Raw genomic sequence first — 17,151 nt, 5'->3', positions numbered from 1 at the left:
TTTCCTGAACATTGGATACGATTGATTCATCAATGTATCTCTACTGTCACATACCGAATTCTGGTGAATGGACAGGTTTCGGAAGCTTTTACTCCCAAATGCGGTCTACGATAGGGAGATCCCATCTCTCCGTATTTATTCCTGTTCTGTATGGATATCTTATCTCGTATGATCACACTGGCTACGGATACTCGAATCTTTGACGGGATAAAAGCACACAGGTACGCACCTCCTATATCATATATTTTTTTTGCTGATGATGCTGTTCTTTTCTTCAAGGCCTCTCCTACTTCCTGTATGAACGTTTCAAGACTTCTGGATCGTTTCTGCATTCTCTCGGGGCAAATGTTAAGCCTAACCAAGTCATATGTTAAATTTAGCCCTAACATTCCACACGAATTTATTACTGAGTATAAAGGTATTCTCAAGTTGGAGGCTAAAAGTTCTATGGGAACATATCTCGGGGCACCAGTCGACATTCAGGGGAAAAAGACTCAGCATTTCACTTATTTATTGGATAAAATCTCACAACGTATTACTGCATGGAGCCACTCTCCCATATCCCAAGCTGGCAAGCTTATCCTTATTAATTCCGTTCTTATTGCTTCACTAGCTCACATCCTCTCTGTGTTCTTGCTTCTGACAACTATTGCTAACAAAGTAGACGCCATGGTTGCTAGATTTTTCTGGACTAACCTTCAGGTACAGGAATTGCATGGCGACGCAAGAATATTTTGAATATGCCAAAAGGTGCTGGGGGACTCGGACTACGTAGCGTGACGATTCATAACCGTGCATTACTGATAAAAAAAGTCTGGCGTATTCATCGGAATTCGAATCTACTCATTAGCAAGGTCTTCGCTTCCAATCCGCTACATAATCATTTTTCCTTCCAGACGTTACATCTTTTAAAGACCCAGAGATCTTGGGGAGCTCGGGGGTTAAACCAAGCTGAACAAATTCTTCTTGATAATTATGCTTGGAAAATAGGATCTAATTCAACTCTCCGGGCAGGCCAGAATAGATGAATTAATGGTCAAAAACCGATATACCAAGATCACATTACCTTACGAACTGCGGCTACTGTAACTGTTGGATCCCTCATCTTACCGCATCATCAAGGATGGAATATTTCACGACTTCATGATCTCTTTACTCCAGAATCAACCAGCGCAATCAGAGCTTTAGAATTGCCAAGCCTACAGGCTCACTCTGATTTCCCGTATTGGCCTCACACAGCTTCGGGTACCTACACAACTAAATCTGGGTACTATTTACTATCTCGGAAAGTTGAAATCTGTAGCATGACACCCCCTTTGAATTTGAAATTTTTTCGGATTCTATGGGGTCTACGCATCATGCCTAAGTGGAAGATTTTTCTTTGGAAACTTTGGCACAACAGTGGCTAATCTTTCGACTCGCGGAATGTCGATCTCGAATGTGTGCCCATGTTGTGCGCTGGAACCTGAGACATTCCAACATCTATTTAGGATGTGCCCCCTGGCAATTACAGCCTGGCGGACAAGTCAGTTGGGTATTATTTCCAACTTAGTCGTTTACGTATCCTTCAAAGACTGGCTTATTGCATGGATTTTATATCTCTATTGCATGGACGGGTATTCTGGGGACCGCCTTCCTGTTTTAGCTACATTGTGGACGATATGGCAATGTCAGAATAATTTGATTTTTAACAACATCAGGCCTGATGGTGACATCCTACATTCCCTTGCACAACAAGCAATAACGCAACATATCACCTTCCTTACAAGGCCCATGCTTCCTCGTCAACTTATAGTTGCAGGGCCAGGTCCACCAGGATTTCTTATGGCACATTTTGGTTCTTCTTTTTCCGGTACTCCGCAACTACACATTCAGGTTGATGGGTCATGGGTTTCGTCGTCATCATTAGCAGGCATTGCGTGGGTGGCTGATAATCTTAGCAATCACACTCAGGCAGGGGAAGGCCTTTGTATTCACGCAGAATCTGCTCTCCTCACTGAAGCTAAGGCATGTCTTCAGGCGTTGCGTTGGGCACATGAGCAAGGTTATCAAAAAATATCAGTGCATACGGACTCCGAGATTATCATCCGCAGTCTACTCACACCACTGAAGTATCCAATTTCGATCACTTGGACACTCTGTGATATTCGATCGACAGCTCAACATTTTGAATGGTGCCGCATTACAAAGGTTGATCGTTTACAGGTTCAACTGGCTCATGTTCTAGCTACACGTGCCAGACAAGGACAACTACCGTTACTTCGCCTTTAATTGCTTTCTTGTTTTACTTTACTTCTTGTACGTTTTCTTGATGTCCAAAAAAAAAAAAAAAAAAAGAACGGTGTAAATTTGAAAGTCACAATATTTAATACATATGTATAAAGTATATGTATGGTTCACTTGAGGTATACATGTTCATATTACACCTAGGAATAATTATGTAATGAATTCTCCAATGAGCAAAATTCTATTAATTTCTAATAACTTATACCTCTTATCTCTCTTTTATTATTTCTTGTATCTCCAGTTTTCTCTTACCTCCAAATTTTTCTCTCATGTTTTATCTCTCACCTTCAAGTTTTTCTCCTTCGTTATTTTTCTCCAAAATTTTCTCCTACATTGTTGTCTCTCTCCTTCAAATTTGCAACCTTCATTGAAATTAGAATGGCAAAATCCAATATTACTACTCTGAATTTCATCAATTGAAGATTTTATTATAGATATGAGAAACAACATTAGAGTCTTCAAAATTCTTAAGGGAAAAATTAATGGTGAATAATGCAAAATATGTTTTAAGAATCGACACTAATTTTAAGTTTCTCTTACCTTCATTTTTTTTTCTCTTACCTAATATTTCACTCCTCGTTTGTTACTCACCTTCAAATTATGTAGTTAAAATCTTTATTTTATTTGCTTTAAATTGATAAGCACAAATTCAGATTTCTATGGGTGTTATATCTTACCTAATATTTCTCTCCTCCTTTGTTTCTCTAAATTATCTTCTTATGGGGTTAACATATTATTTTGTAATAACGATTTCTAAAGTTAAAGATTGGGTCTTTTCTTTTTCTTTACTGGATTGAAGCTTATAATAGGTTGTAGTGATCTTTCTTAAGTGAGTTTATAAAAATCATTTTAGAATACATAAAGGGGTTTCATTGGGTAGCTTTTGTTTAGAGAACTATTGAAGAAATTGTAGTTAGATTCTAAGGTGTAGATTACTTAGTCTAGACACAGTCTCCCCTAGTACCCAATGATCTAACATGTCATCATCCTAATTGGTCCAGTCCCAAGGAAGAGCAGTCGAACAAGCTAAGCTCAAAAGCGTTCCAAAAAAGTCTATTTATTAAATCCAAACCCAATTTTAAAGGCCCAATTAATTATTCATGATAATTAATTGCATATTTTTCATATTAATTATTCATGATAATTAATTTTTAAAAGTTTTTTCGAAAATCATATTTTTGTTCTCAAAGATAATTGATTTCAGATTTCAAAGGATAAGATTTCACCAAGAACAAAAAAAGAACCTTAAAACTAGCGAAAAATCGGTCAGTTCAGCATTACTTATGACGCAGTATATTGTGCGGGACATCAATGTCATACCGCATTTTAAAAAATGCAAAGCCGATGCACCAGACGTATCTGCCGTGTGCATAACTCATACTTCACCCGTTTCAAAATAGTTGCAACATTTGACATTTGGTCACTATTCATCAACTAACTTTGACATCTCCTCAAAAAAAAAAAAAAAAAAAAAAAAACTAACTTTGACATGCATTTTCTCAACATTTTATAAGAAAAGAAAACATATTGAAGTGGGATCTTGTTAAATTCATCTCAATAAGAGGATTTCAAATATCAACTTTTTATAATGTTTACTTAGATAAAACTAAAGATATTAACGTTAAAAAAAGTATCTCGCCAAACGTGAAAAAACATATGGTGCAACTATTTTGAAACAGAAGAAGTATATGTGAAGGAGGCATAGGAAAAGTGTTGTTAAAAATCGTTTGAAGAAATAAGGTATATATAGGCAAAGTAAACCGAAAACTTATTGAAAAGATAAAACAAAACTGTGCGCATGGCGCATCGCTTCGCACTTGACGCATAGCCTGCGCACCAGACACACAACATGTGCGTCACACACACTTCCTTTCTTGCCGGTTTTTTTTTATTGTATTAAGATTTTACGTATCCTTTGACAAAATCTATCCTTTGAAATATGAAATTAGCTACCTTTAGGAATAAAAATCTGATCTTCGAAACATCCTTTAAAATTTATTATCGCGAATAATTAATATTAGAATAAAAAATACAATTAGTTAGCAGGAATAATTAATTAGGTTTTAAAATTGGGCTCGAATTGTTTAAACTAATAAATAGATTTTTTATTTTCGAAATGCTTTTGGGTTTAGCTCGTTCAATTGCTTTTCCTTTGTACCAAACTCTTTAGGACGACGATATGTTTCATCATTGGGTACTGATCTATACATTGTCGGTTCAGAATGGGGAGACACAATTTTGTATCTACGGTGTCAGGAAGAAGAACAGTTGTAAACTCTCTGTAGTTTAGAACTAATTTATTCATCGCCGGTTTCTACTAAACACAGTTAGTCTGCAAGACGATAACTACAAATAATCTGATTACCTGCAGGAGAAGATGTTAGCAGATAGGTGCAAACAATCCAAATATTAATGCACATAATAATGCAAATATACAAACTTAGTATAACACCCCGATAATTCTTTCTTTTCAAAAATACCTTTTCAATATAGAACATAGAGAATTACCAAAACATTATCTCCCGTGTAATAACGTATCAGCTTATTCAGAATTTTGCAGCTGAAAACATATAACTAAACTTCATACTTTAAATATAATAAATAATCAAAGTACTTAAAACCAACACTGTATAAATGTTAACTTCAAACCAAACTTAATAATATATTCCTAATAAAGCAACAATCTGTTACACAAGCTCTCCATTCTCAGATTCCCATGATGCAACATCTGCAAACCTGTAGATGTCAATGCTCTAAAGAATCTGCTCACCAAAATGGGTCATCACAGGATCAACAAGGCAAAGCAATGATCAACATATACAAACAAAGCACGTAATCAGCAAAGCCGAGTACTACATAATAATAATAATAAACATTCCTAACATGATACTAATAAATAATAAGCACGGATAAATAATAATAAAATAATCTAACATTCTGCAGATAACCTTTACTGAACTAAACTTTAACCATCTTTAATTACTTTAATGGAATAGTTATTGGATCGAGTTGTCTAACTAAAACATGCCTTCATCTAGAAAGACGAAATATGGGCACGACTCCCTATTCTAGAATGACCTGCGATATCGAGGAACCTTTGAAAAATAGGAACGGTAATAAATCCAATTCCTAGAAAAAACCATGGCACGCTCACCATGAATCCCAACTCCTGATTGTCCAACTCTAGACATGCACCAGTCTAAAGTTTATTACTACCCAAGTTACACTTTACGTGATTTACCAATTATTACTTATTATGACACACAAGCAATATATATAGTCAAACATTCACAACTTAACTCCTTTATATCTTAGGATTAAATAAGTGATCATACAACTTACAACTCAAGATTAATTCCTTTTTATTCCAATTTTTCTTATTTGTTGAACCTAACCAACAACCAACTTATCTTTCAAAGGCATAAATTATCAACTTACCAAATAAGGCCCACAATCCTCATAAAGCAGTGAAAATAATAATATAGGGAACACATGATTCAAACATGATCCAACTCAATAAATATATTAATTCCCCCATGTGAATTAATAACTAAAGTTCCCAACCAACATGCTTGCATGAATATTTCATACAAACATGATATTCAACTCATAATTATATCTTACAATCAACAGGTTCGCACACATGCATAAAACATATAAAATCCAATCATAATAGAAATCACATATGAACTTACAAAGTTCCTATACATGATAATATAACTTTTCCTTCCTAAAATCATGATACTACATCACATAACACATAAGTATGTACGTATCTTATGTAAACAAATTGGTAGACCACCTTTAATCACCTTTAAAATCGCCTACTGAGTAATCTCTGCCTAAAACAACCAATATAATTTAAAATCAAAACTCCACATAAATTCCAACAACTTTAAAATACTTTAAATCCCTTTAAAAATATTTAAAAGTTGTTTTTACCATTAAAACTTCAATTACTTATTTCACCTGGCATAGTACTACTATACTAGTCATTAAAATCCATAAAACTCCATTAATAACAACCTTTCTAAAATTCCAGCTACTTATAAATTATTAAACCTCTTGTTAAACATACTGAAACATGCTTAAATTCATAAGTGAAATCAATTTCATAGTTTATAACATGCTACTATGATTTTCCAATCTTTAACACCCTAAAAATTCATGCTTTGATACTTAAAAACTCAATCTAAATACTTCCTCTATTTTTTTACATGTTACACTTTCTATTTTTGGAAGTTTCAAATTAGATGTTACACTTTTATTTTGGGTAATAACTTCTCTCTATATCTCTCCTATGACATGTTCACATGGGACCCTTTTGTTTTCTTTCTCTCTATCTTTCTCCTCTCCAAAAATTACCTTGGAGTCCGTCATTTGAAAAGTGTAACATGTAAAAAAAAAAAAAAACGGAGGAAGTATGATAATCAAATCTGAAATTTTATTCTTTCAATACATAATTTATATCCTCATAGATTCATCATTAAAACAGTAAATTAAAGTTACTAATTTATATCTTCATAGATTAATCTTTAATCAAAACTTGAGCAGGAAGAAAAGAATCAAACCAACAAAATCAAAGAGAACAAAGGAATAGGCACTGGGTGAAGAAGGACAGCAGCGACAACAGCTCGCACTCGGCGGTGGTGGTGGAATTTGTGGTGTTGTGACGTTTCTTTGTGAAGAAGAAAGTTATTGTTGAAGAAGAAGAAATAAAATTGGAAGAAAGCAAAAAGAAACGTGAAAGAGAGAGAGAAGGATGGGGCGACGGTTGTATGCAAGGGAGGAAAGAGAATATTTTGTTTGGTAAAAAAATTGGGTTTAAGATATTTATATGTAGGCTTTTCTTTTGGGTTTAGGAAAAGGCAATTGGGTTTTAAAAGAGTTTTATGATGCATCAGATTGATGATTTAGAACTACTAACATCAATAGAATTTCTTTTCTTAATCCACTTAGAATTTGGGTTCCTCCGGCCATTTAAACTTCTTTTCCAAATCCAATTAGTATTTCTAACATTTTTTTTTCAAAGCATGCCTTAAACAAAATATTTTAACTTCCTTAAATCCTTAAAATAATTTATTTGACTTTCAAAATAGTCAACCTTCTTTAAATAATAAATCATTTCAAACTAAATTATTTTTAAATATAAATATATAAATACTAAAATATATTTATAAAATCCATATATTTACATCCAGGAGGTGACAAGTTGTATAAAGACCTCAAAATCACCTTTTCGTGGCCTCACATGAAGCAACAGGTCGCCGAGTATGTTTCCAAGTGCTTGACTTGCCAAAAAGTCAAGTTTGAGCAGAAGAGACCTCAAGGCGAGATTCAACCTTTGGAGATTTCAGTGTGGAAGTGTGACTCAATTTATATGGATTTTATCTCTGGACTTCGAAGAACACCTAATGGTAAAACATGATTTGGGTCATTGTGGACCGACTCACCAAGTCTGCCTACTTTGTACCAATGAAAGATACATGGAAATATCAAAAGCTGTAACACCCCGATAATTCTCTCTTTTCAGAAATACCATTACAATATAAAACTTAGAGAATTACCAAAGCATTATCGCCCATGTGATAACGTATTGGCTTATTCAGAATTTTGCATCGGAAAACAATTAACTAATCTTTAAACTTTATTATAAATAAATAAGTACTTAAAACAACCAATCTAAATGAGCCTACTCAAAGAACATAATAAAATATGTTCTTATAAATGCAGGAAAATAAAATATACTAGTTACACATTCTCTCTATTCCAGATTCCCAATGATGCACATCTGCGAACCTGTAATGTCAATGCTATACTGAATCTGCTCACCAAAATGGGTCATCACAGGATCAATAAGGCAAAGCCATGATCACACACACAAACAAAGCACGTAATCAACAAAGCTGAGTACTCCATACTAAACATAAACATTCCTAACATGATACTAATAACAACATGCAGGGATAAATAATAACATAATCATATAACATTCTGCAGACAACTTTTACTAAACTAAACTCTAAACATCTTTTTATTATTCCAATGGAATAGTTATTGGACCGAGTTGTCCTACCAACAATGAATTCATTAAGAAGATGAGATACGGGCGCGACTTCGTATTCCAGAATGACCTGCGATATCGAGGAACATTTGAAATAAAAGAGGGATGGTGATCAATCCATTCCTAGAAAAGCCATGGCACGCTCACCATAACTCCAACTCCCAATGTCCAACTCTTGACGTGCACAAGTCTAAAGTCTACAACTATTCTCGTCACACTTTACGTTAATTACCAATTATTACTTGTTATGACACACACATACAAGCAACACAGAAATAATAATCAAATAGTCACAAATGAACTTCTTTTATCTTAGGATTTAATAAGTAATCACAACTTACAACCCAAGATTATTTTTCCTTTAATCCAATCCATCTTATTTGTTGAACCAATCCAACAATCCAACTTACCTTTACATAGGCATAATTTATCAACTTACCAAATAAGGCCCACAATTCTCATAAGATAGTGAAAATAATAATATAAGGGAACATATGAATAACACGATTCAATCCCTATAATAAATATTAATTCCTCATGCGAATTAATAAATAAAAATTTCCCTTCCACATGCTTGCATCAATTATTCCATACAAACATGAATCTTTACTCATAATAAACCTCAAAATCACATGCTTGCACACAGGCATAAACACATGTAACAATCAATAATACCAGAAATCATATATGAACATAACAAGTTCCTATACATGATACTAAAATTCTTTCTCCTTAAATTATGATACAAATCACATAGCACACAAGTATTTACGTTCCTTGTGTAAACTAGTCGACATGCCACTTTTAACTCCTTAAAAGTCTCTTATAGAATATTCTTTGCCTAGAAATTAATATAAACTAAAATCAATACTCTTACATAAAAAATACAGCAACTCTAAAATACTTAAAATCCCCTTTAAATATATTCAAAAGCTGATTTTAATATCAAAACTTCAATTACTTTTAATTCCTAGCATAGTACTACCATAGTAGTAATTAAAATTCTTAAAACTCCATTAATAAAATCCTTTCTGAAATTCCAGCAACTTTAAAAATCAATAAACCTTCCTTAAACATATATAAACATGTTTAAAATCATAATCTCTCAATCAATCTCATAGTATCTAATATGCTACTATGATTTTCTAGTAATTAAAACCCTTAAATTCCATGCTTTAATGATTAAAACTACAATCCAAACATAATAAACAAATCTGAATTTTAATTCTTATATGTATCAAGATTTAATTTCAAAATATATAAGAAACAACATTACTTATTAAATCAGTAAATTAAAACCAATATCATGATTAACATTAAAAGAAAGCATAAAAACATAGTCTTTAATGGAATCTTAAGGAAGAAGAAAAGAAAACAACCAACAAGGAAGGCGCTGAAAAGGAAAGGCCACGACAGCAGCACCGGCGGTAATTGCTTGGTGGTTTCGAAGACTTTGTGACATTTCTTGTTGAAGAAGAAAAGTTACTTGAACAAGAAGAAAAGGTTTGAGAGAAAGAACGAAAAAGAAACGTGGGAAGAGGAGAGAGAAAAACCGAGAGGGAGGAGAGTGGGCCGTGAGAATTGAAGGTGAGGAGAGAGAAAATAATTCTTGTGTGGGGTAAAATAATTGGGTACTTAGGATATTTATAAAGGGCTTCCTTCTTGGGCTTAGGAAAAACAGATAAGGCTTAATGAAAATTGATGATGAATAAGATAAATAATTTGGAACTTTAATCATCAATATGACTCTTTTTCCCTATCCTTTTAGGATTTTAGGTTCCTCAAGTCCATTAGACTTATTTTCCAATATAAATTAGTATTTAAAACTTCTATCAAAGCATGCTTAATTAAAATATTTTCAACTTCCTTAAAGCCTTAGGGACATAGTTGAAAATGAGTACATCTTTCCATCCTACTACTGATGGTTAGACAGAGCGGACAATCCAGACACTCGAGGACATGTTGAGGGCATGTGCCTTAGAATTTTAAGGCTCGTGGGAAGATGGACTGGACTTGATAGAATTTTCGTATAATAATAGCTATCATTCTTCAATAGGAATGGCCCCCATATGAAGCCATATATGGGCGCAAGTGTCGTAGTCCTCTTTGTTGGAGTGATATTGGTGAATCCTGTGTTCTTAGTCCAGAAGATCAAAGAAATAGTGGAACAAGTAAAACTAATACAACAGAAAATGAAAGCGGCACAAGTTAGACAGAAAAGTTATGCTGATAAATACCCACGACATGCAGATCGAGTTGGAAGTCGGTGAGAAAGTACTCTTGAAAGTTTCTCCTATAAAGGGAGTAATGCGATCCCGGATGAAGGGCAAGTTAATCCCTGAATTCATCGGGTCGTATGAGATCCTAGAAAGGATAGGTGAAGTCGCCTATAGATTGGCATTACAGCTTGTACTCACAATGTTTTCCATATTTTTCAACTTCGTTTGTACATTAGTGACCTCGCACATGTACTCACACCTGATGAATTGCAACTAAAAGATAACCTTTCATAAGTTGAGGTCCCTATGAAGATTCTTGATAGCAAAGTTCGAACAACTCGGAACGGGGAAGTCAAACCGGTAAAAGTATTATGGTCGAACCACAAGGAGGATGAGCTTAGTTGGGAATCTGAGGATGCGATGCGAGCTCAATATCTTCACCTATTTCAATAGGTACGCTTACAGTTACGATGACATAACTAATCTTTTAAGGAAGGTGGAATTTGTATGATTTCATTTCAATTCTTAGTATTTAAAGATAAATTTTGACTTGTATTAAGTGTTTGATCCTAATTGAAAGTTAATGGCATGTTGATAGTATGCTAGTGTGATAGTTTATGTGGAAGTTTGATAATATATAGTTATTATCTTTCGTACTTTAATAATAGATAGTTGGCTAAACATATAAAGTTAATGAGCTAAAATTTTGAAAAGTGATAGGATTTTCGCTACAAGTTTAAGAATTGTTTAAAGTTTCATGAATGAAACTTATTTTAAGGGGGGTAAATTATAACACCCAATTTTTGAAATAGTTTTTTATTTATTTTATTGACTATATTATTTATTTTAGTTTATTTTATATTAAATTTATTTATCTTTAGAAATTACTTTGTGAATAATTTATATGGTTTTAGTGGGACAAGTTCAGTGAGTAATTTAAAGTAATAAGAGGGAATATACTCACATATATGTAAAAAAAGGGGAAAAGGGGAAAATAAAAAAAGAAAACAAAAAAACAAAGAAAACCTCATATATACGTTCTTCACCAGCATTCAACCTCTTCACCATCTCATTCTCTCAAGTCCTTCCACATTTCTCCTTTACCACACAACCACCACCATTGCTGACGACCCGCAACCACAACCGCCACTAGAAGTGACACCGTAGAAGTGGGGGGCGCAAGGGGAGAGCAAAGGGGTCGTTGCTGTTGTATTTTGCTGTCGTATTAGGGGTGTTTTGCAAGTTATTTTTCGTTTCGAATCTTCTATATTATTGGGTAAGTTGAATTCCTCAACTAATTTAAGTTTTTCTTTTAAAATTATGAAGTTAGGGTTTATGTTTATGAGATTAAATTGAGGGTTTTAATTTTAATTGTTTACTGTTTAATTGAATGAATATAATGTTTATTTAGGTGTTTAGTAGTTAGTTTAGATTAATTTAATGTTAAGTAAACTTGTTGTTCAAAGAATATTATGGTCTAATTCGTATAAATTACTTGTCAGTTTCGTAAAATATAGTTTTAATCAGTTTTTGGGTATTTTTAGCAAACATACAATTTCATAAAAGTCGTTCGTATTGAAATTTTATCCAAGATAGGGTCAAGAAACGCTTGATTTGGATCTCGAATGAGGAAGTTATGTCCATTTTAAGTTTCTGCTGAAATTGATAAAAAAAGATAGTTACTTTCGAGTGTTTTAAGTTTCAATATTTTCTTATGAATGTTTTTCTAATGGATTTTTGAGTGTCTAAATGTATAACAGGAATATTAATGTTGATTTAATATTAACTAACGGAAATTTTAGTATTGTTGGCATTAATTATTTTGGTAATCGAAGGTAAATGTCGGTTTAAGTAATTAAGTTATAAGAATTAGTTATACTTTTATATAAACAAAAGGGGTTAATGTTTTATTAAACTAAGGTTAATAAAAGCTCATTAACTATTTTAGCCAAATCTATTAATATTTATTAAGTACATGTATTTTTATATTGTAGATCCCGGTTTTATTAGGAAGGGGTATTGACTGAGCTAGTTGGGTTGCTATAGTTTGAAATGTAAGATTTCTTACTCAAATCTTTAATAGTTACGAGAAAAGTCTACACAAGATAAGATTTCAACTAAAACTTTCATAGTTATGAGAAAAGATAATAAAGGTATGTATCTCTCTTGAGTTGAGATTGGTTTGAATAGGAGGATGTTCCTCCTATTACAGACAATTGGTTTTCAAACCTTGAATTATAGAATAGCTACAGAAACATATTTATAAATAGTTTTATGGTTTTAAAACGGTTGGGATTGCCTTTGTGGTGTCTCAAGGAATTGGAACCTTACCGGGATGGTCTCGCAATTATAGAATAGTTGGGGAGTATGTTGATCAGTACCTCGAACTTAGATCTTCTACTATAGTTCGACCGTTTGTGGTAGGGGTCTTTGTCTAATAGTTATCCGAAGGGCCTAGCTAGCGCAATGGGAAAGAAAGTTCATTCCATTCCACAGATTTATGATTCTAAGATTCTGAAAGAAATTGTTTTAGCAAAGAAAATAGAAAAGTAGGTTTGGAAAAGAAATGAGGAAGAATGTTTTATAACGTTTTTATTTAGTATTGTGGGTGCAAACGTAAATGATTTGTAGGATATAATCAATGCATCCTACCTGCATATGTATTTGGTTCTACAGTATTGAATCTTGCTCAGCCTGTTTGGCTGATACTACATGCCTGATATATGTCGGTGCATGAAGTCTTAGAGCCGGGGTGTGGGCGGAGATCAACGTCCACTAGTTTTGCGTAAATATAGTTATAATAGTTCTTTTCTAGTACATATCATATTTATAATCAATATTTTGAGACTTAGGGTTGTAAATATTAATCCACCTAAATCTTTATTCGGTTGGGTTGTAATAGTTTAAATTAAGCTTTAATTTAGTTTTGGTACATGTAGTTCTTCCTTAGCGATTATTCTTGTAATAATCGTGGAATAAAACATTTGGGTTTCGAGTAATTAGACAGGAATTACGTTAGCATTTGAGCTGGGTGGAGTTGTTGGGAATTTGGGATGTGGATTGCTGATTTGTTTGAAACAGGTTTAAAATTCGGATGCCAGTCCTAAATTAAATTTTAGGCAGTCCATATTTCAAACGGAACTCTGCCGAATTTTCTATAGAATTTTAATATAATTTAATTTAATTAATTACTCGAAATTCAGGGGTGTTGTAGTTGGTATTAGAGTCTAGGTTAATAAATGAATGGGTTAAGTTAAAGATGATAGGAAACTAAAATTTTGACAAGCCGAGGTCATAAAGTGAGATGGGTTATACACGAAAGTGTATATTCTGTGTTGTTATATGCTTATAATAATTATGTGATTGTTTTTGTATATTGTGATTTGAAAGTTAATATTCTTTTATGACAATCAATGTGTTATACTCGTGTTTTTATCGAGATTCAAGTTATTTTATCTTGTGTAGTACTTACAAGATGCACAAGCATGAAAGAAGTAAATCCTAAGAGATGCGAGCTTTGATGCGTCAGATGGCTGAGTCTAGTAAGGCCATGACTGAGCTGTGCAATTGCTAGCGGAAGCACGAGCTGCTACTACTAGCACTAGCAAAGTAGTTATGACTGAAGTTGTTGTTGTGCATAAAGCAATTGATGGGAAGAAGCCGCCTAAGTACGATGGAAAAGGCAACCCCGTTAAGATGGAGAATTGGATTAGAGAGTTTGACAAGATCTTCATGACTCTCCAGGTACTTGAAGAGATGATAGTAGACTCCGCAACCTACCATCTCATCGAAGATGCTGATATCTGGTGGACCAACAACAAAGATAATTTTACCACCAAAGTCACATATGATGAGAATGGTTTTGAGGAGGTGGACACAAAGGAATTTGGTTGGAAGGAGTTCAAGAAGGCACTACGCGCGGAGTTCTTCCCACCTCACATGAGGAAAAGGAAGAGATTTGAGTTTGAACAGCTGGAGCAAGGAGATATGTCCGTCCAAGACTTCTATAATAAATACCTTGAGTTATCTCGTTTCGTGCCTGAATCGGTCCCAAATGAACAAGAAATAACTCTAAGGTTTGAGGAAAAACTTGATCTTGAACTTCTTAGCAACACGGGAGCAGCTGACTTCACGACCTTGAACGAAGTTTATACTTGTGCTAGCAATGCCAAGAGAGTCAAGGAGAGAAGGTGTTGACCCTTGAGTTTTTAAGATGACTTAACCACAAAAGACATAGTGTATTTTATTTATGTTGTTGCAAGGTAATTCATTTTCGAACAAAGAGAATACTTGATTGAAGATTAAAACGGAGAATTAATCAAAGATCGAAGTAAAGATGTTCGAGTGATGAAGAATCAAGCATGGAATGAAGATTAGAATACATTAGGGTGTATTTATTATCGTCATGTTAAGTGAGTAAAGTCAATTTAAGTTCGTGGTGAATTCTCAAAGGAACTTGGTTCCGTTCCCATGATAGGAACAGACCTGGCACTATAGGAACAAGGTTAGGGAACAAGACTTAAAACTAGTTTAGGAACACCTAAAAGTCTCTAAAGTTGTGCGCCTAACTCAATGTATGCGCCCACTATGTTAGTTAGAGTTTTTAGGGTTGTTTTAACTAAGATCCTCTATTTTAGGAATTTAGTTTAAGTTTGCTAGGAAAAGATTTTAAAAAGATTTTCTGATTTTATATAACCGATTTTCAAATCTTATCTTTTATCTTTTATCTTTTATATTTTATTTAAAAGATTTTGTTTTCAAAATATAATATCTTTCCGGTTTTTAAAAGATTTCGGTTTTAAAATATAAAACTGTTTTTCGATTTTATTAAAGTCATTTGAAAAGATATTTTCCTAAAAACTAGCTAAAGTAAATAATTTATTTATTTCCTAAAAATTGGACTACACGCCTAAAAGTTACTGCTACACGTTTTTTGTAGTTAGTGGATTTAGTGGCTTAGTTAATTATCCTCCAAGTATTTAATTAATTTAAATGAGTTTAATTATTCATCAAGTTTTGTAATACCACGTAATATGGTACTGCTTCTCTTATGAAGTGAAGTAGTGGATTAGTGGGTTATTTACTTGTCATGGAATATTTAATTTATTTAATTAATTAATTAAAATCATGGAGATCATGTGATAATGGTTTAATTAGTGGAGAAAATGTCTTGTCTTAATTGTCTATAAATAGGCGCCTAATTCCTTAGAACAATTTGTGTCTGACTTTTATTAGTCACACCAAACGTGTGTCTGACATTGATAATTTGTCTTAGTTGTCTAAAAGAGTCAGTGCCTTTTCCTTAAGAGAATTCATACTTACATTAATCGAGTTTATTACTCTTCCATTGTTTTACAAATTGTATTTTTGAGAAAAGGGTTTGAGTGAACTCTTGTAAGTGTGAGAAGCTTTGAGTGAAGCAAGAGAAAGAGAAAGAGAAAGGAACTTCTAGTGAAGTTTGAGAGGAACGCCAGTTGTGGGAACTGTCGTTGGGAACTTGAGTTGAGTGACTTAAGTTGAGAATCGAGAGACAAGTAATAGGTTGTAATCAGAGTTGTTTTGGCCTATTATAGTGGAAAGTTGTTTTAAAATCCCTTGTGGTCGAGGTTGTTTCTTCCTACTAGGCCTAGGAAGTTTTTCCTCGCTAAATCTCTCGTGTTCCAATTGTTTGTTCCCAAGTTTACTTTTAATTCCGCAAAAAGCATAGCTTATTCTCTCACTATAATTCACCCCCCTCTTACAGTGCTCATGTTATACAACAATTGGTATCAGAGCGGGAACTCTAAAAATTAGGAAACCCTGTTGAGTTTAAGATATTGGAAAATATGAATACTAGAGAGAAACTGGAAGAAGGGTACTCTACGCAGAGGCCACCAATGTTCAATGGTAAGTTCTACACCTACTGGAAGAACATAATGGAGATCTTCATCAAAGACGACCATTACCAGGTATGGAGAGTCATAGAGGTAGGTGATTTTGAAGTCACTACCACTAATGACAAGAATGAGGTAATTCCTAAATCTATATCTGATTTTGATAAAGGAGATTTCGAAAAGATTGAAATTAATGCTCTTGCTATAAAACTACTTCATTGTGGTCTTGAACCTCATGAACACAATCGTGTCATGGGATGCAAAACCGCAAAACAAATTTGGGATCTTCTTGAAGTCACTCATGAAGGTACGAGTGAAGTTAATAGATCAAAAATAGATCTTTTGATGAACCAATATGAACTCTTTCAAATGAAATCAAAAGAGTCTATCCAAGACATGTTTACACGCTTTACTAATATTATCAATGAGCTAACATCTCTTGGAAAAGTGATTACATATGAGGAACAGGTACGAAAGGTTCTAAGGAGCCTTCCTAGGGATCGATGGATGGCTAAGGTAACTGCCTTACAAGAAACTAAGGACTTTACGAAGTTTAATCTGGAACAACTTGCTGGTTCCCTTATGACTCATGAGCTGCAATTGGACAATGAGAATGGAGACATGTCCAAGCAAAAATCAATTGCCTTAAAAGCTGATGAAAGTGTAGACTCAGAAACTGATGAAGAAGAATCCGCTCTCATGGTCCGAA

The 17,151-nt window shown here is 33.7% G+C and overlaps 1 long non-coding RNA gene across 1 annotated transcript in view; it reads right to left on the bottom strand.

Annotated features, from left to right (window-relative positions):
- Nucleotides 1-4,790: 4,790 nt before the first annotated feature.
- LOC130589790 (uncharacterized) overlaps nt 4,791-17,151 on the bottom strand; it is a 40,831-nt gene continuing 28,470 nt past the window's right edge. The window contains exon 2 of the long non-coding RNA XR_008967452.1: nt 4,791-5,048. This is a non-coding gene — a long non-coding RNA (uncharacterized LOC130589790). The remainder of the gene's footprint in view (nt 5,049-17,151) is intronic.

This window comes from Beta vulgaris, chromosome 8 (genome assembly GCF_026745355.1).
Source record: "Beta vulgaris subsp. vulgaris cultivar EL10 chromosome 8, EL10.2, whole genome shotgun sequence".
In the NCBI taxonomy this organism is placed as follows: domain Eukaryota; kingdom Viridiplantae; phylum Streptophyta; class Magnoliopsida; order Caryophyllales; family Amaranthaceae; genus Beta; species Beta vulgaris.
This window is presented reverse-complemented; position numbering and strand designations above follow the sequence as displayed.